Below are 25,391 nucleotides of genomic sequence, written 5' to 3' on the forward strand. Positions count from 1 at the left end.
AACCTCAAGTCTGCCCAGGGGATTGGTTGGTAACTTAAAGATGTCATCAGTCTAGGCAAGGACTACCTCCAGTATCTACATATTGGAAAAATGTCAGGACAAGGTTATACAGAAAGGAGCAAGAGTTCATTTTAGCCATTCATGTTCAATGTTTAAAGGCACAACAACAGGAACAAAATATACAGGTCAACAAATGGTATCTATTGGTCATATTTGGCCTGTGTGCTGTCATCTTAAACACTTGGTTATTGGCAAAACTAACTAGCTTTTCACAGTAATCCAAGTCTATGCCCCAACCAGTAACGCTGAAGAAGCTGAAGTTGAACGGTTCTATGAAGACCTACAAGACCTTTTAGAACTAACACCCAAAAAAGATGTTCTTTTCATTATAGGGGACTGGAATGCAAAAGTAGGTAGTCAAGAAACACCTGGACTAACAGGCTAATTTGGCCTTGGAATATGGAATGAAGCAGGGCAAAAACTAATAGAGTTTTGCCAAGAAAATGCACTGGTCATAACAAACACCCTCTTCCAACAACACAAGAGAAGACTCTATACATGGACATCACCAGATGGTCAACACCGAAATCAGATTGATTATATTCTTTGCAGCCAAAGATGGAGAAGCTCTATACAGTCAGCAAAAACAAGACCAGGAGCTGACTGTGGCTCAGACCATGAACTCCTTATTGCCAAATTCAGACTTAAATTGAAGAAAGTAGGGAAAACCACTAGACCATTCAGGTATGACCTAAATAAAATCCCTTATGATTATACAGTGGAAGTGAGAAATAGATTTAAGGGCCTAGATCTGATAGATAGAGTGCCTGATGAACTATGGAATGAGGTTCATGACATTGTACAGGAGAAAGGGATCAAGACCATCCCCATGGAAAAGAAATGCAAAATAGCAAAATGGCTGTCTGGGGAGGCCTTGCAAATAGCTGGGAAAAGAAGAGAAGTGAAAAGCAAAGGAGAAAAGGGAAGATATAAACATCTGAATGCAGAGTTCCAAAGAATAGCAAGAAGAGATAAGAAAGCCTTCTTCAGCGATCAATGCAAAGAAATAGAGGAAAACAACAGAATGGGAAAGACGAGAGATCTCTTCAAGAAAATCAGAGATACCAAAGGAATATTTCATGCAAAGATGGGCTCGATAAAGGACAGAAATGGTATGGACCTAACAGAAGCAGAAGATATTAAGAAGAGATGGCAAGAATACACAGAAGAACTGTATAAAAAAGATCTTTACGACCCAGATAATCACGATGGTGTGATCGCTGGCCTAGAGCCAGACATCCTGGAATGTGAAGTCAAGTGGGCCTTAGAAAGCATCACTACGAACAAAGCTAGCGGAGGTGATAGAATTCCAGTTGAGCTATTCCAAATTCTGAAAGATGATGCTGTGAAAGTGTTGCACTCAATATGCCAGCAAATTTGGAAAACTCAGCAGTGGCCACAGGACTGGAAAAGGTCAGTTTTCATTCCAATCCCAAAGAAAGGCAATGCCAAAGAATGCTCAAACTACCGCACAATTGCACTCATCTCACACGCTAGTAAAGTAATGGTCAAAATTCTCCAAGCCAGGCTTCAGCAATATGTGAACCGTGAACTTCCTGATGTTCAAGCTGGTTTTAGAAAGGGCAGAGGAACCAGAGATCAAATTGCCAACATCTGCTGGATCATGGAAAAAGCAAGAGAGTTCCAGAAAAACATCTATTTCTGCTTTATTGACTATGCCAAAGCCTTTGTTTGGATCACAATAAACTGGAAAATTCTGAAAGAGATGGGAATACCAGACCACCTGATCTGCCTCTTGAGAAATTTGTATGCAGGTCAGGAAGCAACAGTTAGAACTGGACATGGAACAACAGACTGGTTCCAAATAGGAAAAAGAGTACGTTGAGGCTGTATATTGTCACCCTGTTTATTTAACTTATGTGCAGAGTACATCATGAGAAATGCTGGACTGGAAGAAACGCAAGCTGGAATCAAGATTGCCGGGAGAAATATCAATAACCTCAGATATGCAGATGACACCACCCTTATGGCAGAAAGTGAAGAGGAACTCAAAAGCCTCTTGATGAAAGTGAAAGTGAAGAGTGAAAAAGTTGGCTTAAAGCTCAACATTCAGAAAACGAAGATCATGGCATCCGGTCCCATCACTTCATGGGAAATAGATGGGGAAACAGTGGAAACAGTGTCAGACTTTATTTTGGGGGGCTCCAAAATCACTGCAGATGGTGACTGCAGCCATGAAATTAAAAGACACTTACTCCTTGGAAGGAAAGTTATGACCAACCTAGATAGCATATTCAAAAGCAGAGACATTACTTTGCCAACAAAGGTCCGTCTAGTCAAGGCTGTGGTTTTTCCTGTGGTCATGTATGGATGTGAGAGTTGGACTGTGAAGAAGGCTGAGCTCCGAAGAATGGATGCTTTTGAACTGTGGTGTTGGAGAAGACTCTTGAGAGTCCCTTGGACTGCAAGGAGATCCAACCAGTCCATTCTGAAGGAGATCAGCCCTGGGATTTCTTTGGAAAGAATGATGCTAAAGCTGAAACTCCAGTACTTTGGCCACCTCACACGAAGAGTTGACTCATTGGAAAAGACTCTGATGCTGGGAGGGATAGGGGGCAGGAGGAGAAGGGGACGACAGAGGATGAGATGGCTGGATGGCATCACTGACTCGATGGACGTGAGTCTGAGTGAACTCCGGGAGTTGGTGACGGACAGGGAGGCCTGGTGTGCTGCAATTCATGGGGTCGCAAAGAGTCAGACACGACTGAGCGACTGATCTGATCTGATCTGATCTGAACTAGCTTTTAATTACCTGTGCCAAGACAAAGAATGGGCAACCAGATCGCTATGACTTTCCAGATCACTTGCATCTGTCTTTAAGGTTGGATGTTTATTTGCCCAACTAGTTAGTTTCCTTTGTGGCTTTAGCAGAAGACTGCAGAGCACAACAAAATGGCATCCCCAGTGTGAGCAGTTCATTCTACTTGGTCTGGAAGAAAGGTCAGCCAAATGCGAAAACTTGTGTTGCTCATTTCTGCTCCCTCCTATCCTGTAGTATTAAACTATCCACTCTTTTTTTGAAAAAAAAAAAAATATATATATATATACATATATAAAATTGTTCAGTTCACAGATAATGCTGCTTTTATATCCACATATGGTTTTCGAAGAAGTTGGCCTTTTCCCAATTTTTCTTTTCACTCTTGCCATGGATCTTTCCAATAGACAAGAAGGCCATGAATCTGGAAAGTCTCCCTTTTATAGACAAGGAATACTCAGGCTTTTTTTTTTCCCCCTCTAATATATATTGAAACCAGATCCAGGAGACTGGAGGAAATTTGAATCATCATGTCAATTAAATGAGAGTGTATCATTATCTGTAAGAATGAAATGTTTCTTTGATTGGTGAGCAAAAATATTCCCCTTTAGTAGGTTCTCTTCCCATTAGCAGCCCATCAATATGTTAAATGCTACTTTCCCATTACTCAATAATGCACTCAAGACATCACACTCTGGCCTGATGTTTTACTTTTCATTTTGGCTCTGTGGTAGCTAAGCTTACCTAATGTATATCTTATTCTATTAAATCTTGTGTCAAGTGACTATTGGTGGCTGGATGTGTTACCCATGTTAGGGAACATGTTGATCTTTTAAGGCAGAGTGAGAGCTATTCCCAGCAGGCCACTAATTAGATCGATATAGTTCCTTGGCTCTTATTTCTAAGTTCAGAATTACCCTCTGCAGATCCACAGGACAACATGAAGAAATATTTCTCCCCCAGCTAAATAACCCTTACAGCAGTGGTTTCAAACCATGCCTCCTCCTCATGCATTGTTAGGAATGCAAATTCTTGGGCCTAAAATCAGATCTGGGAGAAGGCAATGGCAACCCACTCCAGTACTCTTGCCTGGCAAATCCCATGGATGGAGGAGCCTGGTAGGCTGCAGTCCATGGGGTCGCTAGGAGTCGGACACAACTGAGCAACTTCACTTTCACTTTTCACTTTCATGCATTGGAGAAGGAAATGGCAACCCACTCCAGTGTTCTTGCCTGGAGAATCCCAGGGGCGGGGGAGCCTGGTGGGCTGCTGTCTATGGGATCACACAGAGTCAGACACGACTGAAGCGACTTAGTAGCAGCAGCAGCAGCAAAATCAGATCTACTGAATCAGAAACTATGGGAATCAGGTCCAGCAATGCCTCTTTAATAAGCCCTCTTGGCAATTCTGACACATGTTAAAACTTCCAGACCCACTTGAATATTTGGATCTTCCTTCCAAAGCTTTGTAGGCAGCCTGGATTTTTCCACCAATCTCCCCAACCAGATTGTAAATTCCAAAACAACAAGAATCTCACCTGATTGTTTGTCATTAAATTCCCAGTCTCCAGTGGGAACACATGGCACATAGTAGGTGCTTCATATATATTTATTGAATGTGTGAGCAAATGCCTGAGTAGTTGGCTAATGCCTACTTCTGTAATGGTTGTTGTAGTTCAGCCTCTCAGTCATGTCTGACTGTTTGCAAACCCATGGGCTGCAGAATTCTAGGATTTCCTGTCCCTCACCATCTCCCAGAGCTTGCTCAAACTCATGCCTGTTGACTCAGTGATGCCATTCAATCACCTCATCTTCTGTTATCCCCTTCTCCTCCTGTCTTCAATCTTTCACAGCATCAGGGTCTTTTCTGATGAGTCAGCTTTTTGCAACAGGTGGCCAAAATATTGGAGCTTCAACATCAGTCCTTCCAATGAATATTCAGGGTTGATTTCCTTTAGGATTGACTGGTTTGATCTTGCTGTCTAAGGCACTCTCAAGAGTATTCTCTAGCACCACAGTTCGAAGGTGCCGCTTCTTTGTCACTCAGCCTTTTTATCGTCCAGCTCTCACACCCATACATGACTACTGGGAAAACCATAACTTTGACTATACAGACCGTTATAGACAAAGTAATATCTCTGATTTTCAATACGCTGTCTAGGTTTGTCATAGCTTTTCTTCCAAGGAGCAAGTGTCTGTTAATTTCATGGTTGCAGTCATTGCCCACAGTGATTTTGGAGCCCAAGAAAAAGTCTGTCACTGTTTCCATTGTTTCCCCATCTATTTGCCATGAAGTGATGGAACCATAATCTTCATTTTTTGAATGATGAGTTTTAAGCCAGCTTTTTCACTATCCTCTTTCACATTCATCAAGAGGCTGTTTAGTTCCTCTTGGCTTTCTGCCATAAGCGTGGTGTTATCTGCATATCTGAGGTCATTGATATTTCTCCTACATCTTGATTCCATCCAGTAACTCATCCAGCCTGGCATTTCTCATGATGTACTCTGCATATGAGTTGATAAGCAGGGTGACAATATACAGCCTCAAAGTACTCCTTTCCAAATTTTAAACCAGTCCATTGTTCCATGTCCAGTTCTAACTGTTGCCACAACTTTCCCAACCCATTCATGCCAACCTGAGAGTGAATTGAATAGAGAGATTTTTATGAGCTGCACTGCTTTGGTTTAAATCTTTGTTCCAACGTCTATCAGCTGTGCAACCTTTGGCAAATTGATTCAGCTCTCTTGATATACCTTGATTTTCTCATCTGTAATATGGGAATGAAAATAGTACATCAACCTCATTGGGTGCTTTTTTTTTAAAGATTAGTCGTGGTGGTGGTATTTTTTTCTTATTTTAGCATAATGTTTCTCCATTCCTGTATGGCAGCCTGGCCACCCTCCACCTTAACCTGCAGAGATTCTGAAAAGATCTGGGTTGTGTTTGTCCCACACTTTCATTAGCATGATATTAAGAGAACTGGATCCTGCAGGCCTCAGTCTAATTCTTAGCTTTGTACGTTCCTCCTCAAGATTTTCTACATCATTTATTACTTCGATTAGTATTTGCATTGCAAATAATGCCTTGTGGGAATACTTGAATTGACTCTCAATCTGTTTGCATAAACAATGTCAATGACCTGATATGATTTCCATGATAAAGCTTCTCTCCAATCTTTTCCTACTTCTTGACAGGCCTGTGTTCCTATTACCTTTACAAAGACCTCAAACGGTCGTCATGGTTAAACCACTAAAATACAAACAAGTTATTTTTTGTTCTGCCACATGCAATAATGTGCTATTTATTATCTCCTTGTGACTAATCCCGATTTTGTTTTTAATGCTCAGCATTTTCCTTTCTGTTCAGAGCCCTAGACTGGCAGGAGTTCAAGGAAAGGCTGAAAATGCTTCTTAGAAACTATTTTAATCCCAAACGGTTAATGTTTGGGGAGCAGGTTGAAACATATGTAATATCGGCACCCAAATGTAGGCAATTATCTCCAAAGGGCAAAAGGGGACAGAGAAGAGAGAGAATAAAGGCCATGCTGCCCTGAGGTCGAGGGTAAAGCACTGAAGAAACGCCTTCTTTGGTTTTCCAAGTGTCACAATGTCAACTGGAGAATGAAATGGTAATACAAACGGAACAGCTTGATAACACCCAAATGAGTGTATTTATTCGCACAGTTCAAGCCTGATGATTGGAGCTCTTTTTCTGTCTGCTGACAGCAATTCTGAGCATTATAACAAGATCCAGAACTTAATGTCTAGAAACCCTTAATGATACTTTGTACAAAGTGGATGAAGGGTGACAGGGCAGAGGGGAGCGCGTATAGAAGTTTTGGGTCAAAAAACTTGTGGCTTTCAGAGGTTCTTTGTGTTGACTTGTACCTTTGAACAACACAAAGACAAGAGCTCACATTTCTGAAGGTGGAAAGGGATGTCCCAGAGTTAGAATTACCTTCTCTTTCAATAATGCCATTTCTGCTATCCTTGAAGCTCTGCATGGGACAGGACGAGCTGCCTCTGGTCTTCCTTCCATAGTTTCAACTGCCATTTAACCACGTATATTCAAAAGCATGCACACACACATACCACCCTTGGTAAAGCAATACAACTGCTGTTTAACCATGTATATTCACAAGCATGCACACGCACACACCATCCTCGGTAAAGTATTTACAACTGCTGTTTAACCATATATATTCATAAGCATGCACAGACACACACCATCCTTAGTAAAGCAACACACACTAGGGTATTCAACACAATAAGGTAGCACAATTACTTATTATTTGATACTTACCATGCAGCTATAATTCAAAATGATTTTCAGAGAGGAAATACACTGTTAAAAGCGTAACACCACCTTGCAGGATCAGTTAGAGGGAAAATATGAGCTAAGGAGCCGGAAATCCTTGTTTAGTATTACCGAGAAATTATGACAAGCCATGAAAAGTTCCATAGGCTTTTGTAGCACTCAAGCCATTCCTTTAAAACTGACTTCTATGAAAATCTCCTATGCCTGGAATTTGCCCTGTCAAAGCCAGACACATTTTTTTAATTGAATCTTGCTCTGAGAGTAGTAGTTTTTTTCCCCCCCTGCATCTGTAATTTGCTTTTTATGTGAATGGAGAGCTGTTCTGTTTCTCTTCTTTGGGGAGTTGTCATTTTCCTGTAAAAACAATCAATGATGGGCCATTTATCTCTTGCTGCATCAAACTGTGATGTGGGGTGGAAGTATGTGTACATTTGCAATATAGATTTTTCATTTCTGTATTTTATAGTCATATTATTGGCAAGTGGCCCTCATTTATTTTCCAGAACATTTCTAAGCTAATGACAACTCTTTAGTCTTTGTTAACTGTGTCTTACCTGTCTACCTTTTCATGTAATAGTTGCTTTCAGGGAATACAACAGAAATCGAGTATTGCTTTGTTGAAAATTTTTCAAATCAAATACACCATAGCACAACTATCTGTGAAAATACATTTCATCTTTCATCAAATTCTGCCAAGGTTTTTTGGGGGATTAATAATCCCTTCCTGGGGGTGTGCATCTATGGCTAATGTAATATCGTTGGGTACAGACTAGGTTATACTTATGTTCAGACTCAGGGTAAAAAAGAAAAGGATGTGTTGAAGGGAGAATTATTGAATGTTTTCCCTTCTAAATTCTTGTTACTTGCAGGACAAATGCCTTTAAAATGGAAAATACTGTTGAGAAACTGTTTGTGGCAGAGTGGGGAGACAGATATAGAAGTAAAAGCCATATTCACTTTTCTTGTATGTAGAGTCCAGTTCTCTACCAACCAATCAGCCCCTAGGAGAGGTACATGCATAGTAACAGAACAAGAACTGCCTGATGCCCTTCAAAGGTTGATTCTGGGGAAAGGGGTGTATGTCTCTCTTGTTTTTTCTTGGCAATTGTGACCCTTGTGCTTCCTGCCTATCTTCGTGTCCCATACATTAATCTCTCCTTTCATTCTCCAGACCCCCATTAGTATAGAGCTCTTGCATGTAAGAGAAGATATGGTGGGGCAGGCTGTGGTGGGGACTATAAGATACTAAAGTACGTGAAGCAACTGAAATTCCATTAAGACACATCTCTGTCTCTGAAAGTTCCTTGGCAACTACTTATTTCTTTTCAGGTTCTGAACTCCTACTGTATTGCCAGAACCCTTGTCCACAGAATGCCCTTCCCCCTCTCTCTCTAGGTGTTACAATAAGAAACAGAAGACATAATTCACAATTAAATGTGATAACTGAGAAGAATATAGAAAAGGGACTATTATTTATAAGGTCATAGGCCAGGTATTTTGGGGGCTCCCAAATCACCGCAGATGGTGATTGCAGCCATAAAATTAAAAGACGCTTACTACTTGGAAGAAAAGTTATGACCAACCTAGATAGCATATTCAAAAGCAGAGACATTACTTTGCCAATAAAGGTCCATCTAGTCAAGGCTATGGTTTTTCCAGTAGTCATGTATGGATGTGAGAGTTGGACTGTGAAGAAAGCTGATCACCGAAGAATTGATGCTCTTGGACTGTGGTGTTGGAGAAGACTCTTGAGAGTCCCTTGGACTGCAAGGAGATCCAACCAGTCCATTCTAAAGGAGATCAGTCCTGGGTGTTTTTTGGAAAGAATGATGCTAAAGCTGAAACTCCAATACTTTGGCCACCTCATGCGAAGAGTTGACTCATTGGCAAAGACTCTGATGCTGGGAGGGATTGGGGGCAGGAGGAAAAGGGGACGACAGAGGACGAGATGGCTGGATGGCATCACCGACTCGATGGACGTGAGTCTGAGTGAACTCCGGGAGTTGGTGATGGACAGGGAGGCCTGGCGTGCTGTGATTCATGGAGTCACATAGAGTCAGACACGACTGAGCGACTGAACTGAACTGAGGCCAGGTATAGAAAAATGAACTATGTACAGTCAGTTACGTTTTAACAGTTGTTTTGAAAATTCAAATTTGTGCCAGTGTCCTTGATGTCTTTGGAAACAGCTTGAACCTAGGTTTACACTTGTTCTTATGTGATTTTGCCCATGAGAAAGTTAGGAGAACCCAGAAATTTGTATCTAGTTGAACCAAGTGTGTAGGAACCTATCAATGCATACCATCCCCCAAATACCCTCTGCCCACCTCAGGTGACTACACAGTTATGCACCACACCATCCCCATCTGGTGGGGCAGTTTTCTGTCCCCATTTCAGATAAGCTTCCTGATGCCGCTTCACAATAGCTTACAAGCTACAACTCTTTGGAAGCTTAATTCCACCAGCAAACTCCAAGGTCTTGTTCAAAGTAAAATGCAGTATTTATTGTATTTCTTAATCATGTGACAAGTGTAACACTGGCAACTGTTTTTGTTAGGGTCTTCTCTTTTTCAAATGTCATAGATAATAGTTTTTGTATGTGCGTGCCTTTAACCCCTTTTTCCCATAAGCACCATGTTTTTTATTGCACAGTTTTGTATTGCATGATGATTTTTAAGAACACATATGTTGCTTGTGGCAGAGCTGAATGTATGTTGAAGCTTTGTGTGGCTGGCAACAGTGGGGAGCTGTTACTAACTTTTAGCTGGAAGGACAAGGGCAGAGAAGCAGTCTCTGAAACCTTGAGGGAGGAGCCCCACTGTGGGAAAGAATTGCCTCGCTTCTGCTGGCCAGAGGCCCAGCACAGAGAGGGCTTCGGGAATAAACACCCTGACTTCACCCTCCAATCATCAGTAGTTATCCCCTGGTACAACCCAGTTGGAAACAAGTGGGTTAGGGAGTCTGTTTCATGCCTTCCACAGGACAGGTTAAACATATCAGAGTAAAGTAGGATGGAGGAATAGATCACAAGGTATCTCTTGCCTTTGGGAAAATTACTTTTTAAGGAATTGTTTTTATTTCACTATGTAAGTCAGTTTTATTCTTCTCTTTCTGGATGGCTGTTATCTAGGCCAGGGGATAGGTAATAACGCGACTCATACAGGTGTTTTTCTAAACAAAGAACATCTTTCTGCCAACAAAGAGAATCTGCACTTCTTTTAGTCCAATCAGTTCAAACAGTAGCTGCCTTAGAAAATAGCATATTTTTTCCCACTTCTCATTATGTATGTACACATATCTATATTCACAGCCCCTTGTATATGAATTTCTTTCTAAGGGCAATCATGTTTTCACCTTTAATACTTGAATATTGCCCCAATTGGCTGGATACTGTTAAATAATTTACTACCTTTTGTGATTGGTCAGGAAGAGAAATACAGAGGAGCTGGTGTAATTTACTTGCCTACATACCTCCCTTTGATTAGGATATTAATTTCTTTTATAGGCCTATTACAAGACAGCTGGCCATTTCCTCTAATGTTTAAGTAATAGAGAGGAGAGGTGGGGACTGGCTTGAAATGAGCATCTGTAATAGGTTCTGCCGATTTTCCAGATGCCTCAGCTTGATCTGAAATTCAGAAGACACATTGAGCTCATAAGTTTCAGGGTAATTATGCAAAATGATGTTAAAACTGAAACGGGTCAATTTATCATTGATTAGTATTTGTCTTCCTTGCCCAGAAAGAACTTGAAACAAAGAGAGAGAGATAAATCGTATAGAGTTAAGATGTTTATTTGAGGAAAAAAATACAAAAAATTTGAAACTTCAAAAGAGAGTAAAATATGTATCTTAAAAAAATTTCCCCAGAGTTTCCTTTCTATGAAAGAAGAAACTCAAGTTTTATTCTTTCATAAGTAAAATTAATTTCTCCAACTCAAGTTTTATTCTTTCATAAGTAAAATTCACTTCATCATTGTCATAATTTGCTGTGTTTTATGCTAAAGTGGATAGCTCATACCTGTTAACCTGTGACTGAGGAAAGTAATACCATATTGACAATGTTAATAGGGATAATAGAGATGAAGATTTAGATCCTACTGGAGGCTCATGTACTTTTAAAACTGAGATAGAATACATTTACTACTAAATCTACCCTTTTAAAGTATACAATTTAGTGGTTGTTTGTTTTTTTTTTTAAGCATACTGGCAAAATTTATAAAACCGTCACCACGATCTAATGTCACCACATTTTCATCACCCCAGAAACTCCATATTCATTACGAGTCACTCTATATTCCTCCTCCCCTGGCAACTGCCAATCTACTTTCTGTTCTGTGGTTTTACCTATTCTGGACATTTCATATAAGTGGAATCATGCCATATGGCCTTTCGTATCTGACTTTCTTCATTTAGTATTGTTCTAAAGGTTCATCCTTGCTGTTGCTTGTTTCTGTGTTTCATTCCTTTTGTGTTGTTGTTGTTCCGTCACTCAGTTGTGTCTGACTCTTTGTGACCCCATGGACTGCAGCATGCCAGGCTTCCCTGTCCTTCACTGTCTTCTGAAGTTTGTTCAGACTCGTGTCCACTGAATTGGTGATGCCATCCAACCATCTCATCCTCTGTCTTCCTCTTCTCCTTCTGCCCTCAGTCTTTCCCAGCATCCGGGATTTTTCCTATGAGTTGGCTCTTCATATCAGGTGGCCAAAGTATTGGAGCTTCAGCTTTAGCATCAGTTCTTCCAATGAATATTCAGGGTTGATTTTCCTGAGGATTGACTGGTTTGATCTCCTTACTGTGCAAAGGACTCTCAGGAGTCTTCTCCAACACCACAGTTGAAAGCATCAATTCTTCAGGGCTCAGCCTTCTTATGGTCCAGCTCTCACATCCATACATGACTACTGGAAAAACAAAGCTTTGACTATACAGACCTTTGTCAGCAAAGTGATGTCTCTGCTTTTTTAATATGCAGTCTGGGTTTGTCATAGCTTTTCTTCCAAGGAGCAAGTGTCTTTTAATTTTGGCTGCAGTCTTTGTCTGCAGTGATTTTGGAGCCCAAGATAATAAAGTCTGTCACTGTTTTCATTTTTTCCCCTATCTATTTGCCATGAAGTGATGGGACCAGACACAGTGGCCTTAGCTTTTTGAATGTTGAGTTTTAAGTCAGCTTTTTCACTCTCCTCTTTCACCTTCATCAAGAGGTTCTTTAGTTCCTCTTCACTTTCTGCCATTAGGGTGGTGTCATCTGCATATCTGAGGTGTCATCTGCATATCTGAGGTTATTGATATTTCTCCTGGCAATCTTGAACCAGTCCATTCCAAACATTCCATGTTTGGTCCAACTCTTGCTTCTTGACCTGCCTCCAGGTTTCTCAAGGAGGTAGGTAAGGTGTTCTGTCATTTCCTATCTCTTTCAGAATTTTCTAGTTTATTGCATTCATTTTTATTGCAAATGGATGGGCATCTGGTTGTTTCTATATTTTGGTTATAGTGAATAATGTTGCTATAAACATTCATGTACAAGTTTTCCTTTGGACACATATTGTCACTTCCTTTGGGTATGTATCTAGTAGTGGAATTACTGGGTATATGGTAGTTTCACATTTAACCTTTTAATGAACTTTCAGACTGTTTTCAGAAGTGAGTACAAAATTTTACATCCCTACCAAAAATTTCTTCATATTTCTGTCAGCACTAGTTTGTATGTATCTTTTTGGTTATAGTCATTTTAGTGGGTATGAAGTTGTATTTCATTGTGATTTTTATTTGCATTTCCCTGATAATGGTGAGCATCTTTTCATATGCTTTTTGGCTATTTGCATATCTTTAGAGAAATGTTTATTCAGGTCCCTTACTTGTTTTCTAAGAGGGTTATTCATCATTTTATTATTGCATTATAACAACAAAATTCTTTATATACTCCATCTTACAGATCCCTTATCAGATACAGGATTTGCAAATATTTTGTCTCATTCTGTGGGGTGTCTTTTTATTTTGTTAGGTATCCTTTGAAGCACAAATATTTTTAAAATTTTGATGAAGTCCAATTTATCTTTTTTCTTTCATCACTTGATCTTTTGGTGTCATATCTCAGACAACTTTGCCTAATCTAGGATCATGAAGATTTTTTCTATATTTTCTTCTAATAGTTTTATAGTTTGATCTCTTATATCTGGATCTATGATCCATCTTGATTTGTTATGTATATGAGGAAGGGGTCTAACTTCATTTAGTTGCATGGAGATATCAAGTTGTCTCAGGACCATTTGTTGAAAAGACTATTATTTTCTCATTGAGTTGTCTTGACACACTTACTGAAAAATCAATTGATAATGAATATAGATGGGTTTGTTTCTAGACTCTCAGTTTTATTCTAGTCTCACAGACCTTTAGAACTAGACAGACCCTTTGAGGTAATGAAGTGTAGGAGTCACACATTCACAGGCATAAATGAATGAAGTGGGTAACATATACCTGAAAAATATTTGCTTTGCCCAATGGCTGCCATATGGGAATACAGGATGAGGTTGTTTAATCTTTTGATTTTTCAAAGGAGCCAGAGAGTGTATTATTTTTCTGCCAAAATGTCTTGAGTTAAAGTTAAGCAACTAATTCAACTAGCCAAAGAAAACACATCTTTAAGCAGCACCTGGCTCATAAACCGCCAGTTTTCAATCTGTGAAACACTTCAGTGCTTTCATTTGTATAGATAAGGTTGCCAGGTCACAGAGTGTTTAGGTGACTAATCCTAGGTTATGTTGTTAGTTTATGTCAGACTCAGATCTGGAAATCAAAATCTGTGCTTTCTACCCACCCCCGGCCCGCCAGTTCCATATATCTGATATACTAATATTCTAAGAATTCTCTAATTTTCTAATTGTATTTTCTTATTACTGTGATCAGATAATGTGTTTTCCTTTAATATTAAAAAACTTTGAGGCCTAAACAAACGTTCAGTTAAGATATATGTCAGTAACAGTTTTGCACTGTAAGCAGATGGGGGAGCCTGGTGGGCTGCCGTCTATGGGGTCGCACAGAGTCGGACATGACTGAAGTGACTTAGCAGCAGCAGCATTTAAAAGTAGAAATCTAACATGTTTTCAGAAGTGCAGTAGAAAACCTTTGTTTTTTGTCTGACAATAGATGAGAAAGAAGTGCACACCTCTGTCTCCTGGAACACAGATACATATACTCCTGGAACACAGAACACAGATACACACAGACACACACAACACTCCCTTTCCACACAACAACGAATAAGGCATGGTTTGTAGAGTCTTCCCACAGTTGGCATGGTTGTAAATATACTACATGTTGAAGGGTTATAACGCATCATTTTCAATTTGCTCTGCTCAGTTTTGTGTTTAAAGCCTTTGTTAGGAGCAGACATTTTCATCCCTGAGATTCTCAATGGCATATTTTCTCACTCTAATAACCACTCCTTGAGGGACGTTTCCAACTCCTGGGGGAACGTTCCTAATCTGTTGCATAAATGTTGGTCTCCAACAATATTAATGTACTCTATTTTCCAACTCTTTTATATTTACTTCAGTTCAGCAAATGTGCAATGATGACTGATAAAGAAAGTATGAGGAAGAATCAGGGGATTACTAAAATGAATAAAAAGTATGATGATCTCAGAGACAAATATATTTCCAGAAAGAAGTAAGTTATAATTAAAAGTGCAAATAGACTGAAGTGGGATCAACAGTGACAATAATTGGGGAAGTTAGACAAGACTTCACCCTGTATGGATATTTGTACCTCTGGGCCAGGTGAATAGCACCCACCAAGGCAAAAACCATGCAAACCTGCAGAAATTCAGAGCTAATGGACATTACCTATACTAGGTTCAATCAGGCCAAAGATGGATGAAATATTTAGTCAGCCTGAATCCTGTATGTGCTTACCACCAACCATCCCGCTGTTTGATACTTAAGCAAAGCAATTAGCTAATTGATAAAATTTTACTTCTCGTTCATTTATTTGCAGTCAATAGTATGCAGTTTGCCAAATCTTGAGAGAAAATTCTATTGCCCGCATAATTTATTTCCTAATAAGAGCAGATAATTTGGAAGTCAGCAGGAGGTTGTGTGGGGCAAGTAAGGTGTAAGATACCCAAGTCTGTTTCTTTTCCTGGAAAGTTACCTTGGGTTAATAGGCTTGTGACAAGACTGCTTTATTACTCAGTAAGATTCTTATGCCCTTATTTTGCAGGAAGTTCTCATTGTTCATGAACTTTTGAGAAAATGTGGTGTGTTAATCTGAAAAGAAGATGCCAAGATGGGATTAAATGAGTAGGAACTTAACTAGGGAAACACCTGAGAGAGAATATAGGGAAGGAAGAAACTGATACGGTTGGGAGCACCATCACATGGTGAAACCACCCGCCCCAAGTGAGGGGAGAGTGAAGGAAGATTGACTGGAAGTATTTTAGACTGCTATACTATCTAAGGAGTTGCAGCAAAGCCACCGAGGAGTCCTTGAGTCATTTGGCTGTTAGAGGAGTCTTGGGTCTCCCCAAAATGAGAGTGCATCCCCACCACACTGAGATTATGGGAGCAGCTTACGGGAAGTGAGTGCTGGGTGCAGATGTGATGGTGAGTTTCAGATTGTAGCCTCTGGGTCTTGGTTAATTATACTCCCTACAGTCGCAAGCCTTTGAGTTGCAGCCTCGTGGCTGATGAAGAGAGTAGTTTTGTTAAAATATAGATTAGCTACAATAAGAGAATCCAGAATAGTGGCTGACACAAGATAGAATTTTATATCTCTCTCAAATTGGGATTTTAAGGTAAATGTTGGGGACCCAGACCCCTTCTGTCTTGTTGCTCCAACTTCCTCCCATGTTACTGTTATTCACACAATGAGTGATGGTACAAGTTGGCTCACCAGCACTTCTTCACTGCAGCCACCTGGATAGAAGAGAGACGAAAGGGAAAGAAGCACCTTTCCTTTGAAGAGCATGAACTGGAAGCTGGACATCTCCTTTTCTGCTCAAATTTTGTTTGTCAGAACTTAGTTAGATTAGTTACCTGTAACTGTTATAACAAATTACCCAAATGTAGTGGCTTAAAACAAGAGAAGTGTATACTCTAACAGTTCTTTCTTGGTCTCTCTGAGCTGAAATCAGGATGCCCAAATGGCTGCACTCCTTCTGCAGGCTTTTGGGAGAGTTTCCTTGCAGCTTTCAGCTTCTGGTGGCTGGCTGTGTCCCTGGGCTGGGACTGCGTCACCCCCATTTCCTCCTATGTGGTCACATGACATTCTTCTCCTCTGTATGTCATACCTCTTGATCTCTATTTCATAAGGACATTTGTGATTGCCTTTGGGAATCACCCCGTAATCCAGAATAATCTCTCCATCTTGAGATCCTTAACTTAACCAAGTTGGCAAGAAGTCTGTTACCACATAGGGAATTTTCACACGTTCCAGGGATTAAGACTTGGATATCTTTGGAAGCCGTAACTACAATTACCACATCAGTCCTGTGGTTGTATTTGGCTACAGGGAAGTGTGGGAAATAATACTCTTTTGCTGCCTGATGTGCACATATCCAAACTGAGATGGGGTGGGTAGGACAGGTTATTACTGAAAGTAGAGTAGGTTTTTCCAGTAGGATGTATGAGTTGGACCATAAAGAAGGCTGAGCACCAAAGAATTGATGCTTTTGAACTGTGGTGTTGGAGAACTCTTGAGAGTCTGTTGAACTTCAAGGAGATCAAACCAGTCAATCCTAAAGGAAATCAACCCTGAATATTCATTGGAAGGACTGATGCTGAAGCTGAAACTCCAGTACTTTGGCCACCTGATGTGAAGAGCCATCTTATTGGAAAGACCCTGATGCTGGGAAAGATTGAATGCAGGAAGAGAAGGGGAGGAGAGTGGATGAGATGGTTGGATGGTATCACCAAATCAATGCACATGAGTTTGAGCAAGCTCCAGGAGATGGTGAGGGACAGGGAGGCCTGGTGTGCTGCAGTCCATGGGGTCTTAAAGAGTCCATCGTGACTGAGCGACTGAATAACAAGAGTAGGAGAGTCAATATTAGGTTTCAGCCATCTCTTCCTCAAAAGATTCTTTGAAATACTGTAGTTTGAATCTTAGAGTAAACAGCTTTACATTATCAGCTCTAAATTCTGTATTTTATTGAGTACTTTGAAATCCAAGAGAGGTTGGGATGGAAGTGCATTTTTTTTTACTTGTCCACTATTTATCATGCATTCCCCACTTTTTCTGGGAACAGTGTCCTGATTTGCCTGTGAACAAACACCCCATCTTAAATTTCAGTCCACGCAGTATGTGGGCCTATAGTCTGCTGCTGCTGCTAAGTCACTTCAGTTGTGTCCAACTCTGTGCCACCCCATAGACGGCAGCCCACTAGGCTCCCCCATCCCTAGGATTCTCCAGGCAAGAACACTGGAGTGGGTTGCCATTTCCTTCTCCAATGCATGAAAGTGAAAAGTGAAAGTGAAGTCGCTCAGTCATGTCCGACTCTTTGCAACCCCATGGACTGCAGCCTACCAGGCTCCTCCGTCCATGGGATTTTCCAGGCAAGAGTACTGGAGTGGGTTGCCATTGCCTTCTCAGGGCCTATAGTCTAGACCTGGCTAATTTACAGTTTTCATTGGTTCAAGGTAGGGCCTGAGACCTAAAGGTTCTCTCCAATGACCATGGGACTTTTATGAAAACAGAAAAAGTGGTGGTCTCCTGCCCCAAGGATTGCTGATAGACATAGCTAGAACTGCTAATAATAATCTTTTCATAGGGTGTGAAAATTCTATCTGAAAGTAAAGTCAGCTTATAGGAAAAGGGAGCCGGGGGCCAGGGAGAAACCTGTTCTTGATGACGTCTTTAAAACACCTGGATCCAGCCACGCCAAATATACTCCTGGACTTTTTATATGAGCTAGTGAGTGGCTGTTCTCTACCTCTGCTTTTATTTCTTGTTTTGCCAGTTGCCTTGAGTTCTGTCACTTGAAACCAAGAGGCCTGGCTAATGCAAAGTGAGTGATGTGTGCTGAAGGAAATGGATCACATTATGGGCAAAGTCAAAGCTAAAATTAAGATGTCCTTCCTTCTAAGCTTTTCTATTTTGCTGCCTTTCCTTCTTTTCATATAATAGCTGTTTACAGATTTCTTTTGAGTCCACTATGAGGTGGAAGTCGTTTAGTCCTTTTAGTCAGTCTTGAATTTTACAAATGGTTTGAGTTTTTATGTGATTTCTTTTCATCTGGCCAATAAGTTTCGATAGTTTATCAAAGGAACATCACTGACAAATAGATTCTGTGACAACATTGAATACCGTGGTTTTGTTTGGGAAGTAGCAGAGAGGCAGGAAAAGACAGTAATTTCAAAATGCCAACAGAACGTGAGGAAGAGACTGATGACATTTTTCTGTTGTTTCTGGCAGATTTATATTGCAATATAAAATTTGTTCTGCAATCCTTCAGCACATGTGGTTGATATTATACTTTTTAGTCAAAATTGTTCATGTCTTCAAGAGGCTCTGAAGATTTTTATTTAAGTGAAGGATGCTGCTAAAATGTTGAACTCAACATTCCCCCTAAGTTCTTACAAGACTGTTATTATGAATAGTCTAGTTTTAAGAAATTCCAGATGAATTGTGCAAACCAAGATGAAAGACAAAGCTTATAAGCAGCTGTGCAGAGGAATTATGCAGAAGTATGCAAATTTTAACCCCGGTGATGATGGAAATGTTAACCTTATGTTTCAGTAATAATAATAACTTCACTGATCTAATGGTGAGCCAAAAGGTGCAAAGGGCACTTGGAGTCAAGAATTAATAAGAAGTAAAGAGAGCCTTCCCCCCACAGTATCAGGTTATTTTTCTGAATACCTTATTGTTCAGTGCAGTTCACCTGGAAACAAATATTAGCAATGACATGTTCATGGCACAGGTACTTCTCATTAAATATAATCCTATTTTATAGAAATTTGATCCTTAAGCTTCCAAAAAACTGGGTACAGTAGTCTTTCCTTATCTGAGGGAGATGGACAAAATCACCAGTAGTACCAAACCCTATATATACTGTATTTTCTTCCCTACATTCATATCTATGATAAAGTTTAATTTACAAATTAGGCACAGTAAGAGATTAACAACTATAGCTAGTAATGAAATAGAACAATTATAACAATATACTATAATAAAAGATATGTGAATGTGGTTTTTCTTTTAAAATACCTTGCTTCCTCTATGCTGCTGCTGCTGCTGCTAAGTCGCGTCAGTCGTGTCCGACTCTGTGCGACCCCATAGATGGCAGCCCACCAGGCTCCCCTGTCCCTGGGATTCTCCAGGCAATAACATATATATAATGCCTTTTTCATCTTAACTAAGCACTTATCCAGAGAAGGCAATGGCACCCCACTCTAGTACTCTTGCCTGGAAAATCCCATGGACAGAGGAGCCTGGTCGGCTGCAGTCCATGAGGTCGCTAAGAGTCAGGCATGACTGAGCGACTTCACTTTCATTTTTCACTTTCATGCATTGGAGAAGGAAATGACAACCCACTCCAGTGTTCTTGCCTGGAGAATCCCAAGGACAGAGGAGCCTAGTGGGCTGCCGTCTATGGGGTCACACAGTCGGACACAACTGAAGCGTCAGCAGCAGCAGCAAGCACTTATCATGCAAGATGGCCATAACTTTTAGTTTAAGATACAACAGCAAAGTGAAAGTGAAAGTCGCTCAGTCATCTCCAACTCTTTTCGACTCCATGGACTATACAGTCCATGGAATTCTCCAGGCTAGAATACTGGAGTGGGTAGCCTTTTCCTTCTTCAGGGGATCTTCCCAACCCAGGGATCGAACCCAGGTCTCCCTCATTGCAGGTGGAGTCTTTACCAGCTGAGCCACAAGGGAAACAAGCCCAAGAATACTGGAGTGGGTAGCCTATCCCTTCTCCATCGGATCTTCCAGACCCAGGAATCGAACTGGGGTCTCCTGCATTGCTGGCGGATTCTTTACCAACTGAGCTATGAGGGAAGCCCCAAACTAGCACTAATTTCTTTGTTCTTCTTCTTCTTGGATAGGAGATTTGTTCTTACTGTAGATCTTAGTAACCTCAGCATATGATTTGTTTCTTTCTTTACTTACTAAGTTGAGAACTTTCACCTTTTCACTTAAAGGAAACAATTTAAGGCTTCTCTTTTTGGCATCTGAACTGCCAGCATCACTACTGTTATGCTTCAGGGCCATTTTAAGTAAAATAAGGGTTACTTGAACCCAAGGAGTTTGTTATCAGGATAGATGATCTGTTAACTGAGAGGCTCCTATGTAAGGCACAGGACATGTTAGACGAAGATCACCTGGTGTCTCACAGTGCAGAGTAGGGTGATTGAAATTTCATCATAGTGTAGTGTGCAATTTAATATTGATGAGTTCTTTTCTTCTGGATTTTTCCACTTAATATGTTTGGATTGTGGTTAACCATGGGTAACTGAAACTGTGTAAAGAAAGCCCATGGATGAGGGGTAACTACTGTACATACTAATTTATTTTTTTCAGAAGCTAAATCCTTAAACCTTATAACACTATTAGAATTTGGGGGCAAGACTGAGTCATATTTCTATGTTTTGAAGGGAAAAAAGAGAAATGGGCTTTGGACAATGCTAACAAGAGGAATCCAGACCTGGGCAAGTGTTATAAAGTTCTGGCAACATGAAGGGCTGTCACTGAGTAAGCACTTTGTGCCGGATACCATATAATACTTTAAGGTTACAAAGTCATTAAAACCACAGAATAACCCTATGAATTAGGGAGAACAGAGACTTCCCTGGGATTTCGAAACTGAAACGAGGTGTGAATACATGTGTGCTCAGTCATGTCCAAGTCTTTGCAACCCCACAGACTGTAGCCTGCCAGGCTCCTCAGTCCGTGGGATTCTCTAGGCACGAATATTGTAGTGGGTTGCCATGTTCTCCTCCAAGGGAGCTTCCTGACCTAGGGATTGAACTTGGGTCTCCAGCATCCCCTGCATTGCAGACGGATTCTTTACCACTGAGCCACTAGGGAAGCCAAGAAAGAGGTGGGGCAAAGCCTATTTAGGTGTATTAGAACTATATGTGGGTGCCCTCCAACCTTGTCCTGTGAAAGCATCATACCACACATCAGGATGCTACATTTATCTCTTATATAACCAAATATATATAACCTTTTATCTCGTAGGTTGATGTTGAAAAGCTTTATTTCAAATATTTCTTGTTTAAGTTTTAAAAACCAGTGATTATTTTGTAATATCTGTATAACTAACTCTTCTCTAAAAAGTAAAATAAAACATTGCAGGTAAGGCTGAAGTTTGCTTTGCCTACCCCCAGTAATATTATTTCTTCCTTGCCTCTCTACTGGGACTGCACGATGACCAGCCATTTCTGTCTCTTGTACTTTTTCCTCTCTTTCATCTGTTCCTTTCTCTTTGTACTATTAAGTGAACCCTGTTCATTCCTTGAAAGTTCTTTGTCTAAGTCCTCAGAAATCTACACATTTATTTACCAAAGGAGGTATCCAGTGGTGTGATGGAGCCTACTTATATTAGAAAAAAGAATTCCTAGCAAATGAAAAATCTATAGCAAACATTATAGTTAATCAACATTAGAAGCATTACTTTTAAATTCAGGGAAATATCAATAAATATTGTCACTGACTGTTATTTGCATTTAATTTTAAGTTGACTTCTGTCTATTTCCCATAAAATGATGGGACCCAATGCCATGATCTTTGTTTTCTGAATGTTGAGCTTTAAGCCAACTTTTTCACTCTCCACTTTCACTTTCATCAAGAGGCTTTTGAGTTCCTCTTCACTTTCTGCCATAAGGGTGGTATCATCTGCATATCTGAGGGTATTGATATTTCTCCCGGCAATCTTGATTCCAGCTTGTGTTTCTTCCAGTCCAGCTTTTCTCATGATGTACTCTGCATATAAGTTAGATAAACAGGGTGACAATATACAGCCTTGAAGTACTCCTTTTCCTATTTGGAACCAGTCTGTTGTTCCATGTCCAGTTCTAACTGTTGCTTCCTGACCTGCATATAGATTTCTCAAGAGGCAGATCAGGTGGTCTGGTATTCCCATCTCTTGAAGAATTTTCCACAGTTTATTGTGATCCACACAGTCAAAGGCTTTGGCATAGTCAATAAAGCAGAAATAGATGCTTTTCTGGAACTCTCTTGCTTTTTCCATGATCCAGCGGATGTTGGCAATTTGATCTCTGGTTCCTCTGCCTTTTCTAAAACCAGCTTGAACATCAGGAAGTTCACGGTTCACATATTGCTGAAGCCTGGCTTGGAGAATTTTGAGCATTACTAGCGTGTGAGATGAGTGCAATTGTGCGGTAGTTTGAGCATTCTTTGGCATTGCCTTTCTTTGGGATTGGAATGAACACTGACCTTTTCCAGTCCTTTAGCCACTGCTGAGTTTTCCAAATTTGCTAGCATATTGAGTGCAGCACTTTCATAGCATCATCTTTCAGGATTTGAAATAGCTCAATTGGAATTCCATCACCTCCACTAGCTTTGTTCGTAGTGATGCTTTCTAAGGCCCACTTGACTTCACATTCCAGGATGTCTGGCTCTAGGTCAGTGATCACACCATTGTGATTATCTGGGTAGTGAAGATCTTTTTTGTACAGTTCTTCTGTGTATTCTTGCCGTCTCTTCTTAATATCTTCTGCTTCTGTTAGGTCCATACCATTTCTGTCCTTTATCGAGCCCATCTTTGCATGAAATGTTCCTTTGGTATCTCTGATTTTCTTGAAGAGATCTCTAGTCTTTCCCATTCTGTTGTTTTCCTCTATTTCTTTGCAGTGATCGCTGAAGAAGGCTTTCTTATGTCTTCTTGCTATTCTTCGGAACTCTGCATTCAGATACTTATATCTTTCCTTTTCTCCTTTGCTTTTCACTTCTCTTCTTTTCCCAGCTATTTGTAAGGCCTCCCCAGACAGCCATTTTGCTGTTTTGCATTTCTTTTCCGTGGGGATGGTCTTGATCCCTGTCTCCTGTACAATGTCACAAACCTCATTCCATAGTTCATCAGGCACTCTATCTATCAGATCTTGGCCCTTAAATCTATTTCTCACTTCCACTGTATAATCATAAGGGATTTGATTTAGGTTATACCTGAATGGTCTAGTGGTTTTCCCTACTTTCTTCAATTTAAGTCTGAATTTGGCAATAAGGAGTTCAAGGTCTTAGCCACAGTCAGCTCCTGGTCTTGTTTTTGCTGACTGTATAGAGCTTCTCCATCTTTGGCTGCAAAGAATATAATCAATCTGATTTTGGTGTTGACCATCTGGTGATGTCCATGTATGGAGTCTTCTCTTGTGTTGTTGGAAGAGGGTGTTTGTTATGACCAGTGCATTTTCTTGGCAAAACTCTATTAGTCTTTGCCCTGCTTCATTCTGTATTCCAAGGCCAAATTTGCCTGTTAGTCCAGGTGTTTCTTGACTTCCTCCTTTTGCATTCCAGTCCCCTGTAATGAAAAGGACATCTTTTTTGGGTGTTAGTTCTAAAAGGTCTTATAGGTCTTTATAGAACCATTCAACTTCAGCTTCTTCAGCGTTACTGGTTGGGGCATAGACTTGGATTTCTGTGATATTGAATGGTTTGCCTTGGAAATGAACAGAGATTATTCTGTCGTTTTTGAGATTGCATCCAAGTACTGCATTTCGGCTTAAAGCTCAACATTCAGAAAACGAAGATCATGGCATCCAGCCCCATCACTTCATGGGAAATAGATGGGGAAACAGTGGAAACAGTGTCAGACTATTTTGGGGGGCTCCAAAATCACTGCAGATGGTGACTGCAGCCATGAAATTAAAAGACGCTTACTCCTTGGAAGAAAGTTATGACCAACCTAGACAGCATATTCAAAAGCAGAGACATTACTTTGCCAACAAAGGCTCGTCTAGTCAAGGCTGTGGTTTTTCCTGTGGTCATGTGTGGATGTGAGAGTTGGACTGTGAAGAAGGCTGAGGGTCGAAGAATTGATGCTTTGAACTGTGGTGTTGGAGAAGACTCTTGAGAGTCCCTTGGACTGCAAGAAGATCCAACCAGTCCATTCTGAAGGAGATCAGCCCTGGGATTTCTTTGGAAGGAATGATGCTAAAGCTGAAACTCCAGTACTTTGGCCATCTCATGCAAAGAGTTGACTCATTGGAAAAGACTCTGATGCTGGGAGGGATTGGGGGCAGGAGGAGAAGGGGACAACAGAGGATGAGATGGCTGGATGGCATCACTGACTCGATGGACGTGAGTCTGGGTGAACTCCGGGAGTTGGTGACGGACAGGGAGGCCTGGTGTGCTGCAATTCATGGGGTCGCAAAGAGTCAGACACGACTGAGTGACTGATCTGATGTGATTTATGTGCCAGTCAATATACTAAAAGCTTTGTGTAGCTTTTCTCGTTTTGACCTCAAACTAATATGGCATAACTAGTCTCAATTTATCAGTTAGGAAATCGAAATTCAGAAAAATAGGGAAATTAGTAAGGTCATCTAATACATAACCAATGGGTGGAGTAATGAGACATAAAAATAGACTTGGGCCCTTAGATACAAAGTGACATAGTCTTTTAATTGTGAGCTATTCATTCATGAACCAACAATTTACTGAATGCCTAATATGTGGGGGACATATTAGAGGTACTGAGAGGACACTATACTGAAGGACACTATTCCTTCAGCCTCTATACTGAAGGAATCTAGAGTCCTTCAATAGTAGTTACTATTGTAGGCTCTGGAGAAAATTCTATTTAAGTCTTAAAACCCTACTTGTGTTTTCCTTAATGCACAAAACCTAATATGAGTGTCTCATTCTAAATGGTTAATACCTCTTTCTGTTGGGAGGGACAGAAATGAAAATTCTCAAGACACTTCCCATAGACTATATTAAGCATTCAAGACAAATGCACTGGTAATTCAGCTCAAGGTACATAATTATCACTCAGAGATTGTTTTGTAAAGCATGTCAGCAGATATATTTTTGAATTAGAATTGAGTGCAAAAATCTGGTTAAAACAGTGTTATATTATTGCCTTCCAGTTTTAGAGGAGTGGAGAGGGCAATGGCACCCCACTCCAGTATTCTTGCCTGGATAATCCCATGGATGGAGGAGTCTGGTAGGCTACAGTCCATGGGGTCGAGAAGAGTCGGGCATGACTGAGCAACTTCACTTTCACTTTTCACTTTCATGCATTGGAGAAGGAAATGGCAACCCACTCCAGTG

The sequence above is a fragment of the Bos mutus genome, chromosome 22 (genome assembly GCF_027580195.1).
Source record: "Bos mutus isolate GX-2022 chromosome 22, NWIPB_WYAK_1.1, whole genome shotgun sequence".
Lineage (NCBI taxonomy): Eukaryota > Metazoa > Chordata > Mammalia > Artiodactyla > Bovidae > Bos > Bos mutus.